Raw genomic sequence first — 23178 nt, forward strand, 5'->3', positions numbered from 1 at the left:
CTTTGTTTAAAGATTATTTTTTGTTTTTACCATTCAACAATACATTTTAGCTCACTGTTCCAGTAATCATTCACTCCACATTTTAGCTAGCTAAACCAAAGCCTATATGCAAGATTTTCCACTTTCAGCCATCTAGTTTATTTCAGCTACTATATAAATGAGTATTTGGTTGCAGTGTTTTCAGCAACATTTTCTGACTTTATTGCTTCAAGAAAGCTAGGTCATTTAACCCAAACAGCCTGTCACAGTTGTAGCCCAACAGTAGCATTCATTTAGACTGGAACCTATCACTAAGGTACTAAACCCAGTATCCAAAACATTGACATTAACATTAACACCGTGTTTAACCATTTATCAGTTTAAAAAAAAAAGAGCTGCCCTGGTCAACCTTATATATATTAAGCTAGCTACTTCACTATCAATTAGCCTGCTTATAGCTAGTTCAATTAATGCTACATTGATTATAATTTTTGGTGATGAACTGAAATCATCATTTTGTAAACTTTCCTTACTTTACATTACCTGTATAGATGTCAGCTTTATATTTTTTTTTATAAATTAGCCTGTTTTGGCTAGCTCAAGTGTTTAAATGTAGCACATATGAGTAGTATGATACTGACTCATGACTTTTAGCTTTTGATCAAACCCTTTCTGCGTAACACAGAGAGAAGCCTACTGTTTAAACATTTCCTTTTATTTTAAGCCTCTTGTTTCAGCTCTGTTCTGGTTTCACTCTCCAGAGTATAACGTCTACGTGGAGGCGCTGGAATCACTGTGTGTAGATATTGTTAGATCAAACCATACAGTCTTCTTTTTTAAAAATTTAGCTGATCCAAACCTCCAAGCTAGAATACACACACCCGCTGGTGTTTGGTTACCCATGAGTGTAAAACCACTGATGTGAGCTCCTCACGAACACACACACACACATTTTGTCCAGCTGAAGGCTGCAAACACTCCAAGGCAGAATAATGTGGATTAGCTGCCTAATCACGCTCTGCTTCAAGATCACCAAGAATGTGGATGCATCAAATAGCCCAATCAATTAGAGCTGAAAAGAAGTGCCAACAATATGAAATGAGAGCAGGTGAAAGGATGTCGTTATGATTCGTGGATGTCGTTCATGTATAGAAACATGACTGAAGGATTTCTCCTTGATTGTCTGGCTGAGTGGGTTTTGAGCAGCACAATGTTTTCAGGCTCTTAACAGCTTGACAACCTTGGCGTTCCTGCTACTGCCAGCGACATCTAACTGAACTTGCTTATCTTTTTTCACATTCTAGTCTTGATTTTGTCTGTTAGGATGAAGTGTGTCCATGTTTTCACTGTCAGTATTAAAGATATGCGACTGTTGATTCAACAGCAAATAAAAAACCCATTTTCTGACTTTAAGGAGCATCAGCACCAATAAACAGCATAGATTGTGTCAAAGGCTTATAATAATCATGGTTATTAGAGTCTATTTATGTGCTTTCAGAGCCTGACTGTAGAGCATGTTGGTTCTTGTAAATAGCATGTAAAATGGCATGTTTGAAAGTCCATTTCATGCATCAGAGCACCTGAAAAGACTTGTTTATTCTCTCTGGCTGTTGAATTACACGCTTTGGTGTGGAGATGAAGAAAATACGAAACAAGGTTTGGCTTTAAATGTACAAAAAATCTATAATGTATTTCTTCCATGTTTACTATCTTACAGATCAGTTGAATTAAAATGACTTCCTCTTTTTACAAAGGCAACCACATACTGCTGAAGGCACTTGAACCCTGTGGTGATTAATTCCGATGGATTAGCATATCGTATTTTATGCTAATTTGCATTACAACAATCAACAGCAATTAGAGAACAATTGGATGTCTATTTGTATTTTATTTGCCTTGGAAGGATTTGGGTTTGTAGTGCATGTGCTGATAGCGTCTTTCCCTCTCTGCCAAATAAATAGCACCCATAAAACTCAGGCGTCTGCTGCACAAGATGGCAGGAAGTTTACAATAAATGTCTGGGTAAATCCATGAAAGATGGCGTTGCCAACTCTTCTCCAATGAAATACACTAATGGCTGCTCAAAGAGTCACACGCAGGAGATGATACAACACGTTCATCTGCATGTAACTTGAGTTAATAGGTGCTTATCATCACAATGAAACAATTTACAGCATAGAAGAGGAGGACGGTTGTTGTGAGCTGCGGTTGCTTCATTAGCTGGAGGTAGAGACACATCCTGCGCCCGTCTGCCCCTCTCTGCTCCTCCAGCCAGCTGACTGACACTGATCCAATGAGCCTCAGTTTTGTCAGCAGTGGTTCAGCGTGCTGTTTACCCTCCAAATGTATAACTAATTAATTTGTGGTCATGGCCAAAGATAGAGGCTGTCCAGCTCAGCGCAGGCCTGTGGCAAGGGTACCCACACCAAAGGCCCCACTGGTTCCAGAAAGCCCTCCCCCCTCTCCTCCTCTCCTCCTCCCCTCCTCTCCTCCTCTCCTCCTCTCCTCCTCTCCTCCTCTCCTCCTTCTCCTCTCTGATGCTTTCAGAGAAGAGAGCAACTTTGTTTCTGCTCCTGCTGCTGCAAAAAGACGAGTGGCTCAAGACTGGCTTTCATTAAAACGGCAAACACAGTGGGATGCAAAATCCATTTAGAATATGATGAATTCCTAAAAAAAAAAAAAAAAAAAAGAAAGCCTGTATGCTCGTGGTTGTTTCTGACGAAAATTAGAGCTCTAAAGGCACTGAAAGGTCGGTGAAAACAGCAGCTCTTTCTCTTCATGCTGGAAAGGGTTCAACATGCAATACTGTTACTACACAAGTGTAAGGGCTGCAGCTAATGATGGATATTAGAAGCTAATGTTTGTAAGACCCACACAAAGTGAATATTAGGTCCAACAATTTGTAAAAACTACTCATCTGTATTTCCTATAGGTCACACTGAAACTGCTTTGCCTGTCAGACCAATTGTTCAAAACCCAAGAAAAACAAAAAACTTTTAATTCTCACATTTGTGAAGCTGAAAGCAGAAACTATTTAGAATTTTAATATAGAAACCTCTGGATTTAATCATCTACTGTCAAAATATTTGCTGATAAAAGCTCCTGTGAGAATCTTCCGGTTTGACCCACGTCTATGCTGCCTACTCTCATCTACTCTCTCATGTAGAGGTAATGTTTTCTGATATGAAATATCTTAACCCTATCATTAACTGTGAATCTTTGTAGTAGAAAATGTTAAGAAAGGCTTTTTAAGATACTTCCCACACACCAGGCAGACAGCAGTGGTAACTATATATACGTAATCAATATTTTTATCCATGGTTTGTTTGATCTTTTCCAAAACCAGCTCATAACTCTTTCAAGGAGTTTCAATATTTATTTTATTTAACGAATCAACCTGTAACTTCAGTTCTTTAGACTTCAAGGAAAGATCTTGTTTCTCACTTCTAAACTTTCACATCAGGTCTATTTATCGATGTCTGACCCAAACACGAACACCAGGTCACAGCATTAGTAACAACCAGTTCTTTGGCAGATAATGTCATTTTAAATAGCAGAATATGAATATGCAAGTATATAAAAGTGAGACTGTTTTAGTATCACTTATTAAGTCCTCACAGACCTTTTATGATGAGTTCATTGCTCATACAATGTGTCATTGATCATTACTAAAATACAGAGTCTTGACCAGTGTTGGGAACAACATCAAAAATAACTGTGTTACTCACGCTGTTATTCTTTCTAGCAACAGGTAATCTAATTAATTACATTATAACGGTGTTACCGTTACCGTGTTACTGTTAACAGACAGAGAAATGTGCCGCACTACTTCCCACTGATATCTGATAGCCAGGTACAGGACAAGAGCTGCAAATAGAAAGTGTTTTTATTTTTGTCTTTTGGTGATTGGCTAAAGGTAGAGGACAATTCTACGGTGAACCAATCAGAGCCAGAGTTCAGGAAAGTGGGTGTTGTTATTACAAACCTAAATGCCCGGCAAACAGCCACAAAAAAAAAAAACTAGATGCAACAATGGCAAGTTTAAAGTGGCATTTCCAGGATGCAAGTACATGCACTATTCATTACTACTGTCAGCGTCATTGATGTAAAAGGCAAGAACATACATGTAAAGTGTGCACTATATCTCATAGTAAAACCCTCTGAAAAATCTGATTTTATTTCCCAAAAAAGTAGCATAAGTTCCCAGTGGCGGCTGGCCAATAGAGGGCGCTAGGGCACCGCACCACTGTCATTACCGTCAACATTACCTAGAAGAATGAGACATTAAAAAAGAAAAAGAAATAATAAAATATAATGTCCTGAACTATATGTAAATATTTATTTAAATTTGCATGATAAATATTTTATATTTCATGATGAGTAAAGTTTTTTAATTCATCTGCGTTATCTGATTGGTGATGTGTTTTCACACAGAAATCTTTGGCCATAAACAGCCGTTATAAATTGTACATGCCCAGTGGCTCCTCTTCAATACAAGAGATAGGACCATGTTGGGGTGCACCTTTCTTGCGCCCAGAGCTGAATGCAGCTGGATTTGTAACCACCACCCTCTGGCTGTGAAGCCAACGTCACAGCCGTCTGTTATAAAGTGCGATTGATTGACAGGTCAAGCCACAGGAGTAGGAGACGATCAGACGGAGACGTAAAATAGAAAGAGAAAACATAAATAACACAGTAGGGTCGCTCATAGCGTTACCTTGGGAGAGGAGAACGTATCAGGAGAAGGTGACTGTGAAAGAGCGCGGACCTGAACAGTATAATGTTACTCTTTTTTGTTGTTTTCATTGATGTCAATACACAGGTGTGATACGTTTGCTTGCTTATTAGTATATGTCTGTTTTGGAGTCATAGCCCCTCCTGGATAAAACTCCACCAGCTGCCACTGTAAGTTCCCCTGGTAACTAATTGTATTTATGAAGGAGTTATACAGTCACTAATTCAGTTACTTTTTGGAGAAATCAACAAGCAACTCTAAATAATTACTTTTTTTAAGTAGTTTTCCCAACATTTGGTCCTAACTAAAGTAATCACTGCAGCATTATTATTTGCAGGGTGAATCCACTTAAAATACAAATGCTTAAAAAAACCTCATTGCTTTATGCCAAATACCTAAAAACTGTATAAGACTACTCATCCCACCTCGTATCTAACTATGCCAACCTCATCTCAGTACCATCCTATAAGAAAAACATTCAATGCAGCAATCACACACACAAAAACTCAGTGATGATCATTAAAATCTTCTCTAGGAAATTGAGGCTAAGGACAAGAATAAAACTATGAGTTTTAGTCCAAAAGAACTTTGTTTTTTTCATCAAAGTCAATAATTTTAATCTCATAACCAAACTCACTTCTACCAAGCCCTGAGCCAGAGTCGCAAACATCACTGATCCAGGTGCAGCTCACGTTAGCTGAGCAGATCAATAAGAGACACTCTATTTAAACAGCCAAGGCTTGGTTTTAAATCAACACTAGCTCCATAATCTGACTGAACAGAAGGATTGTAAAGTGATGATGACTTGAACTTTTATGACATTTAAGAGTTGTTTCCTCTCTTGCTGCCTTAGCATCACTCAACATATACATCAGTATGAGTACTGAAGTAAAAAGAAGTAGCTTTCTCCAAAGGCCTATTAATTTCATATTGAAGTAACTCAGTTTAAAACAGTGCGAGCTGGCATCCAGTCACATTTGTGCTTAGTCTTTTAATTACACTTGTGTAATTATGTTTATTTTATCAATTCATACATCAGACAATCAGAAAGAAACACAAAGCTTCATATTTCCAGCTGATATCCTGCTAATTTAATTACACATTAATCAATGTATGAAGAAAGTGTGAATTAGCACTCATTAAGAGGGATGATAATTAAATGTTTAATGTGAACTCCTTACATAAAGTCATGCTGACTTGATCAGTAACAAGTAAGAAAACAGGAAGCCATGATCCATCCCACAGGCATTGAATCATGGTGAGTCATGCATTAGTCAAGCTGTACTTATATATATGGACTCTCTTTGTGAAGTTTTACTGTATGTGCAAACAAACCTTTCTTTTCCCCTCCTCTGGATTGATGATTTTTCTCTTGCATGTGTTTAATCGGTGTTGTTTTACTATTATGACACTGAAATAACACGGCAGAATCCTTGGAATGACTTTCCTCACAATTAACAATCTGAGTCGATAGTGAGCGTAGGTGCTTTCCTTCAAAATCAATCTGAACTTATTTTTATGAGCTGTTTTAATCCTGCTGCTCAGTCCACCTCCAGTCTGTTCTGACAAGTTTCCACCTACTGCCCAGCAAAGACTCGGCAAACCATCAATTTTTCAACTCTAATGGCAACAATGGGGAGCGGGAAAGCTGTCATTCCTGTAATGACGGTGCTGTCATGAATATAATGGCTATGCTGTTATGTTTTATAGAGAGGAAGTTCACATTTTCTTGGTCTGAGCGAGCGGTTTCTACAGCTGAGGGAAGCTGGCCTGGCTGGACTGAAAGAGCAACATTTGGGGCTAGTTTTTCAGGAAATGCTGAACAGAGGGAGAGAAAGAGGAGAGGATGTCAGACATGACTCTGCTGCAGACGTGGGAAATTTTAAAGTGTGTTTTCTGTGTCTCTAAGATATTTCCAGGCACCATTTTCAAGCCTGTTCTGATAGATTTTAACATGTTCAACGCCACAAGTTAAATTCAGTCTCAAAGAAAACTCCTGACAATAATCCAAATTTTGATTCTGACATAAAATGTGTGCAGTTTTCTGTGACAGGATGACACTAATCTGTCAGAAATCAGGCCAAAATGATCCAGACTTCAGTCAAACATCAGTAACATCAATAAGTCAAATGCCAGTCAGGGATGTTAGCTTTCATTCACAGCCAGCTGAAACAAGCTCTAATGATTTGGGACCAGCTTATCACTGGCAGCAGCAACAAGAGGCTCCGATCTGCTACAGGTTGCCAAGTAAGGCACGCTCAAGCAAGCTGGTCATTATTGAAAGAAAGCCACAGGCGACATGAAATATTGAAAAGCTCTCTATACATTGTAATGCATCTTGCATAGCTGCTTAGAGAAAACTGAAGAACGATGGCCAACTGGGGGAACTGTGCAGCAGTGGCCCAAAAGATAGTCTGCACACTCAGAAACGAAGCAGCACAGCAGAAAAACATGACGAGAAGATAACTGACTGAATTCAAGGATACAAGAAGACACGATATGGTACAATTCATGATCCTGTATTCTGCTTATTAGCCCTAAATGTCTTAAAGGTGAAGTAATCTGGTTTATATTAAAGGTCCCATATTATGCAAAAATCACTTTATTAAGTCTTTTAGTGAAATTTGTGGGTCTTTGGCTTTCCTCCCAGTCCACAAAATGTGATATTTAATGACAAAACCTGTACTTAGTAGTGTTTGTGAATGTAAAATCCTGACCTAAACAAGCTGTTTGGATTTTGGGGATTTGCCGACATCAGCGATTCCCTTTTTTGACCAATCAGGAGCAAGTATGACCTGATTGGTCCACCGAAATAGATACTCCCGAACCCCTCCCCGCCTGCTCTCCTCCCCGCAACTAGAGAAATCTCTCCAGCAGCGGAAAGGAGAAAGCAAAAATTGAAGAGCCATCACTGCTCTTTTTTTGGCTGTAAACAGCCGCATAGTTCCATGCTCAAGCTTCCCATCGCTGAAGAAGACAAGACTAAGTGGTTAGAGTTCATTTATCAAGCAAATGTGCCAGCTACACTCAGTAAAACTGTGCAGGTGTGTGCTAGTCACTTCACGACCGACTGCTTTTCCAACTTTGGACAGTACAACAGAGGGCTAACGAATAGACTGGTCCTGAATCCAGGCGCATTACAAACCATCCACCAAAAAACCTCGGACCCTGGAAATGTGAGTATTTTAAATGGTGTGTGCTGTGGAGCAGATGTAAGAGCTTTTCCTCAGTGTCCCCCCTGTCTCTGTGTTAGCTTCAGGATGCTAACTTTAGCTGCGGTTAGCCTGTTGTTTCAGCCTGTAATGTTACAGTAAACGAGCTTCGCTGTTTTCTAAACATTGTGCACTCAGAGCTCGAGGCACCGCTCTCAGTGATGCTAAGGAGCGGGGCGGTATCAGCGGTGACTCATTTACATATGAAGGCCACGCCCACTAAATCAGACCTTTCTGAACAGAGGGGCTATGAGAGCCTGGAAACAATGCTGCTGTGCTTGATTTATTGGCTTTTTGGACCAAAACATGTTACTACCATTTCATGAAGACATCAATGATCCATATTAAACTGCAGAAAAGGAGCATAATATGGGACCTTCAAAGCTTCAGAGCAAAGAAAATGTTATAAAACAGTTTGCTTTTATTATGCTATTTAATCTGCTTCATGCCAAGGTTACTTTGTTTTCTCTTTTGATAAAACCTGTGCTTTAATCGATACATTCAAAAGACTGTAAAGTCACAGGAGTGAAATAAAGCAGGTCAAAAACTAACCAACGATTAAAGTGTGTCTGTTGAGTCGGCACAGCAGTCATGGAGAAAGAAGACAGAGATGATCCATGAGTCCATCAGCAGCAGATGACAATCTAATCAGGGTAAAAATGAGATGTTGTTAAACCAGTAAAGTATCCAGCAAGCTGCCCAGGTAGCCTCAAAATCCTCACCTGCTGCCACCACACCTGTGGCCTCTATTCACGCTCTGATGAGGCTCTATAATGTTGTTTGATATGAAACGTCAAAGGTAGTGAGCGCCCTCTGGTGTTCAAAATATGGAATCAAAAATCATTTTTCATCCCTGTGATCTGAAGCAACCCTCCTATTGTTACACCCCTGAATAAATCGGGGCCCAGTCTTTAACTATCCTCATTCAGCGCCGTCTATCTGTTTTCTGGGTGTTGATTTTCTTTGTATCATTTCTATATCCACAGCTCTTTACTGAAAATGCATTCATCTTACTTCCTTCATCCTTTTGCCCCAGTGTGTTGGATTTATTTTACATTCTTGCACGTGTTTCTGAATTTCCAGCTTCTTTTCCTCAATGGAGGAAACCCTTTTTTTGGGCTGCTGTCAACAACTGCACAATAATCTTCTGGAACAAATTACTAATTTTTAATGTCTCTCTTTTGATGCAATGAGGCAGTTAAATCCTTGTACAGCCCATTCGCACATTTGTAAGAAAAATCCACAGCTGGACTGTGAAAGAACTGGGCAGCAACATAAACAAACACAACAGGCCCACTGACAGGCAATAAAAAAGTATTGTGAGCTTGAAATAAATCAGAATCCCTGCACTCTAATCTGGGTTTTGCATGATTAAGTTCAAATCAACAAATACAAAAACTAGCGCGCTGAAAAGCCACACAAAAAGCCTCATATTACTATAAATACCTTTCACTACAGTACAATGTGCCAGCTTTATCTCCAAATGAAGCTGCACTATTCAATAAGCATGTTAATGACTGGGGGAGGCTGCATGCATTGTGCCTGAGCTGGTCATCCCATTTTTAAATCTCAACCTCCTGCATATTTATTGATGTGTGATGAAGCCGTGCAAATCAATCCAGCCGCACTCTGCAGCATCAGCATCACAGTTACAGACCAACTAGAGGCATTATTTTTCTTCTTCTTCTTCTTTTTTTTTTAAAGGTATAAGTCACGAGACTGAGCGATGTAATCAGCGAGCCCATTCACCACGGCTGCCATCATTACTGGCAGACGCAGGCCTCGCTGCCAGCCAGTCACAGGGAAGTCCGTCCAAGAATACCTCTCTTCCCGCTTTCACTAGATGAGATCCTTTGGAGATGCCATCTGTTTGTCTCTCGCCTGTGTGCCATGTGCTCAGGTTAGATCAAGTTATTGCAGCAGGCACGTCCCCCCAGCCTCTGCAGCTTCCCTTTTTTTTCATGCAAGTCCTCATCACCCTGTTTTGTTTCAGTGCCCCTCTGTGGGCTGTAGACAGAGTTTCCTCACACCTTCATCCTGATTTCCAGTACACAGGACTATTTAATGAGCTGCACAGGGAATGGAGTTGGAATACAGTCTATAGCCTACAAAACATACTTTCCAACACAGGCAGCAATGTTTGAAATTTGGTTTGAAAGAGCCTCAGTCGTCATGAGATTTGAGTTTGGCACCAACAAGACGAAAAAGACCTTCTTTTTAAACCTACTGATGACACATAACAAGAAACTGTACAACACATGAAATTTTCACTGGTTTCGCTTCCTGGCTGCATTATTTTACTTCAACATCCACCTTTAGCGAGAGAACAAACACTTCCCTGAATGATCCTCTGAAGCACAATATTTATGCATATTTCACATGTTTGGGCTTTTCTGCACCTTGTTTTGATTTCAGCTAGATTACATCCAACTGTTTCGCCAACTTAATGACAATTTAATGGGCATGCATGGTGGGAGGCAGTGCTGCAGGAGTGATATATGCAGCAAATCACTCCAAGAGTCGGATAAGTCAATGGGAACCCGGCGGTGAGGGGTGGGGGAGGTGGGACTTCAGGTTGAGACTCACCTAACCAACTTTGACATCAGGAGAAAAACAGAATGGAGGAGGAAAATAGGGTTGAAGCTTATTCCTGACAGTTTGAATAGATTTTTTTTTTTTTTTTTAAACTTCAGGTTAAAAATTAAAAGATGATATTGATTTGATGACACATTAGAAAATGTAAATGTGACTAACACATCTCAAATTTGCGACTTAACTCAGATTTTGTTGCCTTTTTTTTTTTCTTGCAGTAAAATCTGCCTCAGTCTCTGCTTGATCTTAAAGCTTTCACGCTGTTTTTTCTTCTCCTTTGTTTGCATTTCAATTCAGACCGGGCCTCAGAATCAGGATTTGTTGCTCCTGTATGTCTGAAACCTTTATACTCCACAAAGCTGTTTCGGCTTTTTGCAAAGAAGCATTGCATTGTTTCCCAGACAGACCCCCTTTTTTCATGCACCGTGCCACACACACACACACACACACATTCACGCACGCACACACACACTAACACAAAATGAGCCCAACAGACAACTTGTTGGGCTGTAACGCGCCATAAAAGAAGCAGAAAGCACGCGTTGTGTTTCATCCTCTTTGCAGGATGAGGTGATGGAGAGCATATTGTCAGTCCGCGCACATCAATCAAAAGCTCACCTCCCGGATGCTGCTGCCGCTTCCTCCACGCTTTCTTTCCCTCTCGGCTGTGTTGGATGCAAAGTCCGGCAGATTTGGCCGCCCTCTTTTTTACCCGCACGGGTCCTCCGGTGTCCTCCACGCGCAGGTGTGACCACAATCTCGCCTTGTTGTATTCCCATATGTTGTCGCCAGCGCGATTATGAACGCTCCGGTTGATGGGTGACTGGATAGCCTGTGTGATCATGTGCTGCCAGCTCCTTTCTCCCTCTCCCTCTCCCTCTCTGTCTTCTCTCTGTAACTGCTCCCTCCGCCCGATTATCTCCCCGCTGCGGCACTGGCTACATGCTAATACGGAGAAATAAAACGTGCCTGACGCGCTGGCCAACTTGTGCGCCTTATTATTATGGCAATTAGTCGCCGGACCGGTCCGTGCTTGTTCATCCGTGCACCTTTTCGCAGGAAGCCGCTGCCTCTCAGCTAGATCCGCGATTTGCGCTGAATAAATTGCCTCTGAGACGCTGTAGTTTATTTTCTAGAGGAGGGGGGGGAGAAAGAATGAAAGAGAGAGATGGAGAGGGTGAGAAAAAAAAAATTGTGTCCAATCTGCTGGATGAGGCTGAGGAGGAGAGGAGCAGGAGGAGAGGAGAGACAGAGTGAGGCGTAAAGGATGAAGAGGATTATAGGAGGAGGAGGAGGCTGGAGCACATTTGTGAAGCCTTTTCCTCTGTGTGTCATTTGAATAACAGAGACACAGTGCGTTTTTCACCAATTTTCCCCTCTCTTCCTCTTCCTCAGCCCTTCTTCATGACTCCTCACACTATCTATCTATCTATCTATCTATCTATCTATCTATCTATCTATCTATCTATCTATCTATCTATCTATCTATGTCTTCCAGGTCTCTCTTCCTCTTCCTCACTGATGGATGTTTTGGGGTTGCTGTTATTATTATTTTTTTTTAATTAGAGCTCCTCTCTGATCTGCACAGCTCATGATTCTGTCCAATCATGGCACTGTGAGTCCCAGCCCTGACAACCGAGTGTGTTTTCAAAGTGGTCCTTAAATTGGTCGGACATCTGTTCCAGTCCCCCGAGTGATGTGGACTCGCTGAGGGAGGAACCGAGCTGAGGGAGGACTGAGCCCAGACCAGCTGCTTACATTTCAGCGTCGTATCAAATGCACCAACACTTGTCAAGCCTGAGATCTTCCCATGAATCAGCTCAGTGTGATTAGGTGTGGCACAGCTTCTTCCTTCATGTCTCCTGCACTCCTGACATTGTTCATACCCTCCAATCAGGTAATGTGAGCATGTGAGGCGTGTGGTTTGTCCGAAAAGAAATCATTTTTGTACACAAGAGGCCAAACGGCGAGCAGAGAGCAGTGGATCTCACAATTACAATGCAGAGCGTCAGCGTATAACATTAATGATTCAGTGAGACCTTGGAAAATGAAGAATGCAGCTTCTCATTTCTTTCTGTGCCATCATGCACTCCTGAGCTTGCACTGCTTTTGATGTCAGTTTGGGTGCATCAAATTAATGTCAGAGAAACAATTACTGTAACATCTGACTGTGTAGCATCCAGGAAACTAATAAACCTGAGCGCTTTGCAAAAAAGAAAGCAGAGGAGACAAGCTGTTTTGAGAGGTAAGGGAAAAAACATCACTCTCCTCAATGAGAGGCGAGGCTCAACAGAAAGGAGGCGAGGAGGCCTGCAACCTGAGCTGAAGCCGTCTGAACCTGGAAGTTTTTCTGAACAGACGAGCAGACTGTGCAAGGCCGGCTGCAAACAAATAAATCACAAGAAAAGTTTGTTGCTCATTCAAAGCTGCTGGCATTCTGCACAAAGTTTGTAGGGATACCAGGCGATGCACACCAAGCCTGGGGTGAGGTGAGAAGGTGATAGACTGAAAAATTAAAAAGCTGATCACACCAAGAAGCCAATCAGGCAGCAGCACCAGAAAACCCCCCTGACCTGCAGCCTGAAAATAACAAACCCTCTAATCCAGCCCCAAAATAAAACTTTTCTCCCAGTGAAAACCTGCTTGTTAAGAAATGTTCATCCTTTAGACAAATGTTTTCACGTGTCTTTCCATAAATCATGTATTTGAATGCAGAATCTGCAGGAAAGTCACTTTTGGTGTGCAAAGTGTTCTGGTTCCTGTTTTTAGTCAGAGTGGTGGTGTCAGCTTGTGTATTGGCAGGCTTTGGTTGTGTACAGGAAACAGTCTGTGTGAAGCAAAAGAGGCTGAACACAATCCTCTGTAATGCACTTCCTGAGTCCAATGGCTGTCGTGTTGTGACTTTGCTGTTTTTAATTGCTTGATTCTGATTGGTCAAAGCTCCACCACAAAATGACTCATTGCCATTAACGAAAAAGTAATCCAAACATAACTTCATCACACGTCTCTGCTGTGTTAGCTGAGGGAGCTCGTCTGGAGCCACATATATGAGGATTTCCTGTAATAATCACAGTTTGTATCAACAGTTTTTCCAACCCAAAGACGAGCCCTTCCCTATTCATGTAGTTTTTCTGACCCCTGAAGACCTCCAAGCTGAACCATAGACTGTACATAGAGTGGACAGCGTGGCTCTGCCATTTACCATTGTACGGTTTTGAAGTCAAAATAACCCCATCACAGGCGCAGCCACTGGTAGCAGTTTTGCAGCCAGAGCCTGTGCAGTAGAGTATGTGAGGGATTCTGAGAGAATCCGAGTGGAGTCGGGTGACAAAAATAATATTTCTTTTTTCTTTCGAGAGTCCTATCACTTCTTGACTCTACCTCCCGACATGTTTTACAATCCCTGAAAAAAATACACAAGAACGGCAGGTGTCAATCATCGTTAAACCTTACGTAAAGCCTCGTTTTTAACCTCTTATAACTAATTGAATGAAATTTTTCAGAGAAAAGAGAACTTGAATACAAGACAGCCAAATGATATCTTCAAATCACCACAGCAATTGGACATGAGAAACATTTCTATAAGGTGTACTAACTTTTTAAAGTTTGACCACAGCCCATCTGGAATGACTGGAGAGACAGATTTTTTTTACCTATACTGCAGCCAGCCACCAGGGGGAGCATTTTTTGTGATGACCTCACTTCAACCCGAGCAAGATGACGTCCATTGTTTATACATGGACCGAATCACCGCGTTGTCACCCTTCAGTTCCTGAACTAGTAAAATGAAGCCAACCTGTGGACACAGGCACATTGGATATGATGTTGTCTTTGAGCTCTCTTTGCTATTGGGCGCCCTCAGTCACATGAGCTGAGCTGTATCTCTGTTTGTACAATCATACAATCTAATATCTTCTAATCCACAGAGTTAGAAAAGTGTGTGCCAATAGCAAAATTAGCTTTTCAGACCCAAGCTGTTTTTTTTTTTTAAATCAGGCTGTAAATGTGCTTTTTAATGCTGTAAAAGTCTGTTTTTTTGTTTGTTTTTTTTGGCAGTCTGGGTTTGTCTTTCTGCAGCCAGCCTCAAGCAGATCCTTGTTGAACAGCAACTTTTAGCACTTCTGCATAGGCTTCATTTTGCTTACCCGGATGTTTCCCCTTGGTATGAACAGAGACCTTTATGTCAGTCAGTGTCTGAGATGTTTTTTCTCAACACAAGCTTGGCTTCTCCAGTAGCTGGTTGGATTTTAAACGATGGCATCACACTGAAAGAGATATAACTGCAGACAGTCCTTTATTTCTAACCTCTGGCTACACCTGAAGCCCTGAAAGTGGGTCTGCTGCTCTACAAAGACTACAAACCTGCTGGACATCCAGCTGTCATTAGCTGCTCAGAGAAGAGACCAGAGACTGCATTTCACCTAGAAGCTTCTCTTTGTCATGTTGATCAATTTGTTGACTTATTCCAATGTCGTCCATGACAGAAAACATTTTTCTTTTGCATGTAATTATTGTTTTTTTCTTTTTTCCTCTCTTGTCAATAAGAGACCCCTGTGAAAAGCAGAAACCACTCACTCACCCTCACAAACAATCAGTAAAGAAGGGCAGACCAGCTTTTAAAAGACTTGGTTTTATGTGGTAGGTCTATGTTGTTAAATCCTAACCTGAGATACATCCCCTGAGAAGAAACAAACCTCCAACCTTTACATGAAGCTGCCACTGTTTCTCAGAAAAGCTGTGACAGATGATTTCTGTGTTCTGCTTGTTGATAAATAAGTAGTCTTGTCTTGTAGCTGCTTGTGAAAGGTGCACGCCTCTGGCAAACTGTGTGACACAAACCAGTGTTGAGCTGAATGTGCACCCTCCTTACATGTGCTACCAGAGCTATCAGTCAGCATCAGAGCAGCCAGCTGTCATTACGTGCACGCAAATCAAAAAAACTCAACCTGACACACACAGCACGTATCACAGGGCTTGTTAAGAAACACCTGACAAAGATCCAGGTAGCATCAGACGGATGTCACTGAAGTTATGACTCCTTTCTGTATGTGCCATGATGTATGTTACGATTACTGTGCAGGTTTCCTTTTTTAACTGATGCAGTGATTGTGCACTTACACAATGTGAGCCTAACAATGTCACATCTTATCACAACATCCAATGCCAATCCAATACACCCGGACATATGCATTCTGATAGGACTGCAAAAACCATTAACAGTGAAAGAGAAGTGTAAAATAGCGCTACTGTTTATTTTATTTATGCAGCACTTCTATCAACAAGGTTACAGAGGGCTTTAGAAAAATACAGGAGGGAAAAGGACACAGATGAGACCAAAGAGTCATGCCTCTGGCTCAATGTGCACCCACTGTAAACATGTGTGACTGGAGCTATCACACACCATCAGAGCAGCTCTCCGTCATTACACGCATGCATTCATTGCTCCATCCAATCACTGCAGGACTCGTGCTGGCAGGTCCAGACATCTGAGCCCGCTCTGCAGGCTGACTGTTGATTTTTTTTTCTTTTACAGCAGCTATACAATCACAGAGTAAGGTGAGCTGAGCTTTATGGACTCTGTGTTTCATTTATACGACTGCTCGGCTGCTCGTTGAAACACTGAGAGGACTGCGAGGCCAGTTGGTGTTGTTTAGGGTAATGTCAACAACCCTGTCTGAGTGCGCGGCTGTCAGCAGCTTGTGTTGGTGGATAGAAGTGTGCACTATACACTCACCAGCCACTTTATTAGGCACACCTTGCTAGTACCAGGTTGGACCCCCTTTTGCCTTCAGAACTGCCTCAATCCTTCATGGCATCGATTCAACAAGGTACTGGAAACATTCCTCAGAGAGTTTGGTCCATATTGACATGATAGCATCACACAGTTGCTGCAGATTTGTGGCTGAACATCCATGATGAGAATCTCCCGTTCCACCACATCCCAAAGGTGCTCTACTGGATTGAGATCTGGGGACTGTGGAGGCCATTTGAGTACAGTGAATTTATTGTCATGTTGAAGAAACCAGTCTATGACATGGAGCGTTATCCTGCTGGAAGTAGCCATCAGAAGATGGGTACACTGTGCTCATAAAGGGATGGACATGGTCAGCAACAATACTCAGGTAGACTGTGGACTTTAAACCATGCTCAGTTGGTACTAAGGGGCCCAAAGTGAGCCAAGAAAATATCCCCCACACCATTACACCAGCAGCAACCTGAACCATTGATACAAGACAGGATGGATCCATGCTTTCATGTTGATGACGCCAAATTCTGACCCTACCATCTGAATGTGGAGCAGAAATCCAGACTCATCAGACCAGGCAACGTTTTTCCAATCTTCTATTGTCCAGTTTTGGTGTTGCTGTGTGAATTGTAGCCTCAGTTTCCTGTTCTTAGCTGACAGGAGGGTCACCCGGTGTGGTCTTCTGCTGCTGTAGCCCATCTGCCTCAAGGTTGGACGTGTTGTGTGTTCAGAGATGCTCTTCTGCAGACCTCGGTTGTAACCAGTGGTTATTTGAGTTACTGTTGTCTTTCTATCAGCTCCAACCAGTCTGTCCATTCTCCTCTGACCTCTGGCATTAACAAGACATTTTGTCCCACAGAACTGCTGCTCACTGGATATTTCCTCTTTTTGGGACCATTCTCTGTAAACCCTAGAGATGGTTGTGGGTTAAAATCCCAGTAGATCAGCAGTTTCTGAAATACTCAGACCAGCCCGTCTGGCACCAACAACCATGACACGTTCAATGTCTCTTAAATCACCTTTCTTCCTCATTCTGATGCTCAGTTTGAACTGCAGCAGATTGTCTTGACCATGTCTACATGCCTAAATGCAATGAGTTGCTGCCATATGATTGGTTGATTAAAAATTTGTGTTAACGAGCAGTTGGACAGGTGTGCCTAATAAAATGGCCGGTGAGTGTATTTAAACATGTTGATCAAATCTACCTGGTTTTCATCATCCAGGCTGACTGTCCCTGAAGGCCTTACAGATCTGGCTCATGTTTACAGTAGCTGGTAACATCACTTGCGATGAACTGGCTCTTATATCCTCACCTATTGTGCTGTAGAATCAGGTTTCACTTCAACATGAGCGTGTTGTGATACGCTCATGTTGAGTGGGCTCTGAAGTGGTTCTACAATATTTAACACTTCTCTCGTCAGATGAAAATAGCTTACGCATCCAAGCCTAGAAAGATGTGCAGGTAAGTCAAGGAAATAACCTTTTTTGAAGTTTTCTAAAGCCTCTGCAGATTTGAACTGAAGTAGTAAAATGCATTGACCTCAAAGGTGCCAGTTTTTCTGAGGATCCACTGGGAAAGAAATAAGAAAACAGTGAAGGAACCAAAGATTAGCTCACTTCATCAGGTTTTTATTGACATGATCTAATCCACACTGTTTGTTTAAGTTGTTTAAGGTCAGGGGAATGTGAAATCCACCAACAAACTGTCATTTATATCCACTGGTACATCAACAAATTGCTTGGTTTGCATTTCTTTGTACAAACAGTATTTTCATGTAGCATTTAGCTGGTATTCATGACATGCAGGAAAAGAGTCTGTGGAGAACAAAAGGGTTGGGCAAAATGGTCCGTAAAGCAATCCTGGAACCCATGCACCATCATCTGAAAATGATTTAGCTTAAAATGTCTTTAAATAGCCCTGAAGTGCAGCTAAAGGCTCATTGATGCTGCATTCATGTATGAAAGGAGATACGTGTTTAAAACTATATCACTACTCACACACCCACACGTATCATCTACATTAGGGTGGACATTAAACAATGATTCCACCTCAACAATCTGGTCTTGCATGGACTGCCGCTTCTGCTCTGCAGTCAAACTGACGACCGTGTCATATCTGAATGGTTTTTCGTAGTCGTCTTTCTCTGAGCCTGAACATGATAGCATAGCTCAATGTAGAGATTATTTCGCCATCCAGACAGACCAGCAGTCCCCCGCATATTCTTCTTTGTTTATGTTTTGCTGATTTGCTTGAAACGCGGTACTGCCCCCATGATTTCTGGTGGTGCTGCATCATTTGGTCCATATCTGTGTAATATGTGGACGTCAGCCTTTTGTTCCTGAAGCCGAGTTTTGAGGTCTATCTGAGGTGGATTGTATTTTGGAAACGATGACTCAGCCTGACTGCTTTCAGCATAGCTAGGGGCAAAGACGTGGAGTTGAGATTTCTTAACTAACAGGTGCATCGTGCCTACTGGTCCACAGCTTACCTTCAGAAATAACAAATGATAAATAGTTCAATCCTGTATCATGAGTGCTAATTTACTAATAAGCTGTTTGGATTAAATCATTTTTGTGCCAGGCTAACATGATTATTTAGTTGTTGTTTGTTTGTTTGTTTTCTTTTTTTTCTTTTTCTTTTTTTGTTATTTTGTTTTTTCTTGTCTTTTTTTGTTTCCAGTGTGTTTTTTTTGTTTGTTTGTTTTGGTATTGCTATTATTGGTTGTGTATGTGATTTCTGGCACTTTTGGAGGCAGCCTCAAGTGGATGCTCAATGAACTGCAGTCGCTGTGTTAACCCTGTAATGCCAAACGTATCATTTTTGATACATGAGTGTCAAAAAACTCTATATAATCAACATGGTAAAAATTTTCTTAAAAACCTGTTAATGTTTTTTAACATGTATTCTACCCTTTGAGTATCAAATACCAGTACAGGCAACTGAATTTTATACTTTTTATACTACACAAAACGGCTGCTCTCATGAAATCTGCCAGGATATTTTTTTGTTTAATGAAAATTATTGCTAATTTACAAGACGTAGCTGTAAGAACAATGTCTAAATTGTCATTCTTTAAAAAAAAAAAAAATTAAGTACTGTCTGTATTAACAGTATGCATATTTACTAAAACTTTACTGAAGACATTGCCAAAACTGCCCAGTCTATTAGATATGATATAAAAATATGTCAAAAACAAAATTAGATTTCAGTATTTTTGTGGATTTTAATAAAAGGGTCAATAAATATCTCAGTTCCAAAAAAGTTGAGTTTTCTGGGTATTTTTAGATGGATCAAACTTCACAGCCAGCTCCTCATGGCTCGAGATGTCTGCTTCAGGAATATATAGATGAGATCAACAGAGGGTCAGCGGAGGCAAATGGCTTCACACAAACTTTGTGTCTATCAGATACAGAACACGGCTAAGCTTTGACACTCTATCTACTCTGACCAACAGAATGATTTAAACCCATAAGTTGCAAAAAAGAATGTTCTAAAAAACGTTCCTACATTTTCATAGTTAGCCATGAGAAACAATTCTCGGAATTAGTAAAGATGCCCATTACGTTGACAGTTAACTACAAGTATTTTTGTTGTTTTTTGTTTTGTCGTATTTTATTTATCATCCCAAGTGTGTGGCTTTACTTTGTTTTTTTTGTCTTTTTCCTGTATCAGTTATTGTGTGCACAAACTTTAATTTACTAACCTTTTTCTGATCAGTCTTTACTTTCCACAATAACCTTCAGGGAATAAAGTCTTTGTCTTTTTCTTGTGACTTAACTTTTTTTTTAATTCAACTTTTCACTTTTTTTTGTTGTTGTTATTTTTTTTAGACCCTACAAACGGAGACCTTTTGCTTTTTGCTTCTTTGAATTTTCAAAGTCTGCTTTAAGGTCTTCCACTTTTAAGTCGGCCTGACACTTAAAGCTTCGAAGCACTTAGCAGCTGTCCTCCTGAATGCTAACTGACAGCTTTTCCACTAGTGCGAAATTATTCCAGAAATAAACTTGTTTTTTTGCACCAGTTTAATAGCTCATCATGCAGCCAAAATTGGACAACCACTGTGATACGGCTAACATTAGCTTTCAACCGCTGGGTAGCAGATTCGTGCCTGTATACATGTATATTCTGTGGTCACTGGTATCTGAGCCTTTCTGTAACCAAATTAAACCCCCATCAGAGAAGACAGCTTTAAATGAAATGATGAAAATACAAAATTTGAAGTAAAGCTGCTTGCTGTGATGTTCAGAGAAACCTTTAATAACATAAACCCAATTTTGAAAATGACATATATTAATCTTCAAATTCATTTTACATATATCTATTGTTTGCGTCCTCCTCCTCATGCTTCTTACAACAACAGGCCCCATTATAGGTCGCTTTGAAGTGCTGGTTGCCCTAGTTTCCTGTTAGGGGCTGCTGACAGCTGAGGGTGAAGGGAACAGTCAAATAACCTACTTTTAGGAAAAGACTAGAGTGTTTAGTCGACATTAGTGGCTTAATTTAATGATTGGTCTCAATACTTTAAAATAGCACACTTTCATACAATAATCTGCTCAATTTCTGTTGGTATTGATGAAAGCTTTGCGTTCTTCTAAGTAATAAATGTCTTTGAACTTCAGGGCGAAGTGCGATGACGTTCTGGTTTTGATTCCCACATGTGATAAAACGTGGTTGTGCGTTGTTCTCCCTGGAGCAGGGATATCTCAAAGACAAAAGCTTTTTTTTGGAGGGATTAGTTTCTCTACTAATATTAATAAGGTCATAGTGGATTGAAAGATACAGAGCATCTTGAGGGCTGTTTTGTTTTGTTTTACATGATTAAAAAGTAATGACCAACAAATCGATCAGGATCAGGATGTTCAAAGTCACCTCTCGGCCCTAATCTGTGGGAGTTTCTCCGCAGCCTTCAGGCTTCAGTGAAGGAGTAAATCTAAAATCTGACCCCCCCCACGTGACACTTTGTTCATCTTTTCTTTCATTGCTCTCCAACTCTGCTGCCTGTCTTTCCTTATCCTCCCTCTCCACGGCGTCTCTGTGGGAGTGGGAGTGTAATTACGCAGTCAGACGGTGTTTACAGATGCAAAAGCGCTTTAATTTATTCCAACAGTTAGCAGTAATTCCTCCACTTTAATTTATAGCTCCTCCACCCTGTGGGAAGACCAGAGAGGCAGATAGGGAGAACAAGGGGGGAGAAGGAAGGAGCATATGGACGCTTTATTACAGAATACAGTCGCTACAATAGATACAAGGCTTACACATTCAGAAAAAAAGAAAAAACACCAACACTGGTTTGACTGCATATTTAGGATATTCTAGGTGGGTGTCTGGGTTTAATTTGATTACAGGGATACAAAGAGGAAAAGATATTCTTGGCTTTGCTGTTTGTGGCTGAAAACAGTCGTATTTTTTATCACAACATTCATGTTTTTCTGTAAAAGCTTCACAGTGATACTCCTGTCAGGGCAGTGTGTGTAAGGCCGGGGAGTGAAGGCTACTTTACTTTGTCTTTTCTGACATTTAATCAACACTGTGATTGGATCATAATTCAGCCTTTACCGAGGTGTTACACTCATCTTCTTGTAAACAGGTTTCAGTCTAGGTCGGCTGTAATTTAACACGCACGCAGTCTTTTCAGGCCAAAACTGCATTTACTCTGGTGTTTTCTCACCTTCTAAGCACCTCTAAAGCTGTGAACACTGGTGAGAAAACTGGCATTGATTACATTCATACTGCCGCCTCACAACAGCTACAATGGTTCTTATTGACTTTTTGGGAAGTATGTGAAGAAAGGTACAAAACCTTAATGGTCAAACCAGAAGACAAATGTCAGGGTACAGAAAAGAAAACAGCCAGTTGAAGCGTAGCAACCAGCACAGAAACACAGCGCTCTTACCCGGGCATGGTGGTGTAGTAATGATGAAGCTGTTAACGACAATTTGAAACAGGAAAGAGACAAATACACGTAGACTAAGTCTGACGTAAAAGTATGGATCTTGTGAGCTAGAAAAGGCCGTGACCTTAACTCAAACTGTCCTCTTTAGTATTTTCCTGTGATTACCCTCGCCAAGGAGGTTATGTTTAGGAGAGTTTGTCTGTTTGTCTGTGAACAACATAACTCAAAAAGTAACTAACAGATCTTGATGAAACTTTCAGGAAATGTTCAAAATGGGAAAAGAAGAATGGATTGAATTTTGGAGGTGATCTGGATCACCGTCTGGATCCAGGATTTTTTTTAAAGGATTCTCTATCATTGTGAGATAGGGCCGTTTTCACCATATGTGAATATAACTCCACGATAAATGGTCAGATTGCTTTGCAAAACAATACAAGACACGGTCACCATAATTTCTGACAGATGTAAAACTACGATCCAGATCCTGGCAACACTCTGGATACTAAAATCTGGAATATGAAATATGTACTGGGTCATCATAATTTTCAACACTGTCAGGAAACAAATTATCGTACAAACCTGCAACTCACACCAAATTGTAGCAGACAGTCTGCTGAAAGGGAGTATAACATTAAAGTAGGACTAAAGTGTTGAATTACAATCACAATATGCTTGGCGGAGGTCTGCGCTCTCCGAGTGCTTTTCTCGTTTCAATTATGAAATTAACTGATGTGTCATCATCATAAGTAAAAGGATGGACATCTCCTTCCCATTTCAACCCTCACTCATTTTTAAAAAAGACCAAAGTTTCCGTCATTCCTGGTGTCGGTGAGATCACATGCAAATTTATGAGCAAACCACAGAATGAATGATGGTATATGGATGTTGTGTCTGTGACATCACCCATTTGTTTCAGATGCAAAGTTTTGAAGCCTTATTGTTGGGTGCGGCCGTATTAGAAATGTTGAGCTCAACCTAAGTTTGTTTAAGTTCTGATGAGGAAAAGAGGCAAGCCTTTAG

The 23178-nt window shown here is 40.8% G+C and overlaps 1 protein-coding gene across 1 annotated transcript in view; it reads right to left on the minus strand.

Moving 5' to 3' along the window:
• The window catches only part of flrt1a (fibronectin leucine rich transmembrane protein 1a), an 80258-nt gene extending 68520 nt beyond the window's left edge, over positions 1–11738 (minus strand). Inside the window, exon 1 of the mRNA XM_074672958.1 lies at positions 11137–11738. The gene's annotated coding sequence lies outside the window, so the exon portion shown is untranslated. The remainder of the gene's footprint in view (positions 1–11136) is intronic.
• Between the last annotated feature and the right edge of the window lie 11440 nt (positions 11739–23178).

The sequence above is a fragment of the Halichoeres trimaculatus genome, unplaced genomic scaffold (genome assembly GCF_033239565.1).
Source record: "Halichoeres trimaculatus isolate MK-OKI-2021-1 unplaced genomic scaffold, fHalTri1.1 fHalTri1_scaffold_6, whole genome shotgun sequence".
NCBI classification, from domain to species: domain Eukaryota; kingdom Metazoa; phylum Chordata; class Actinopteri; order Labriformes; family Labridae; genus Halichoeres; species Halichoeres trimaculatus.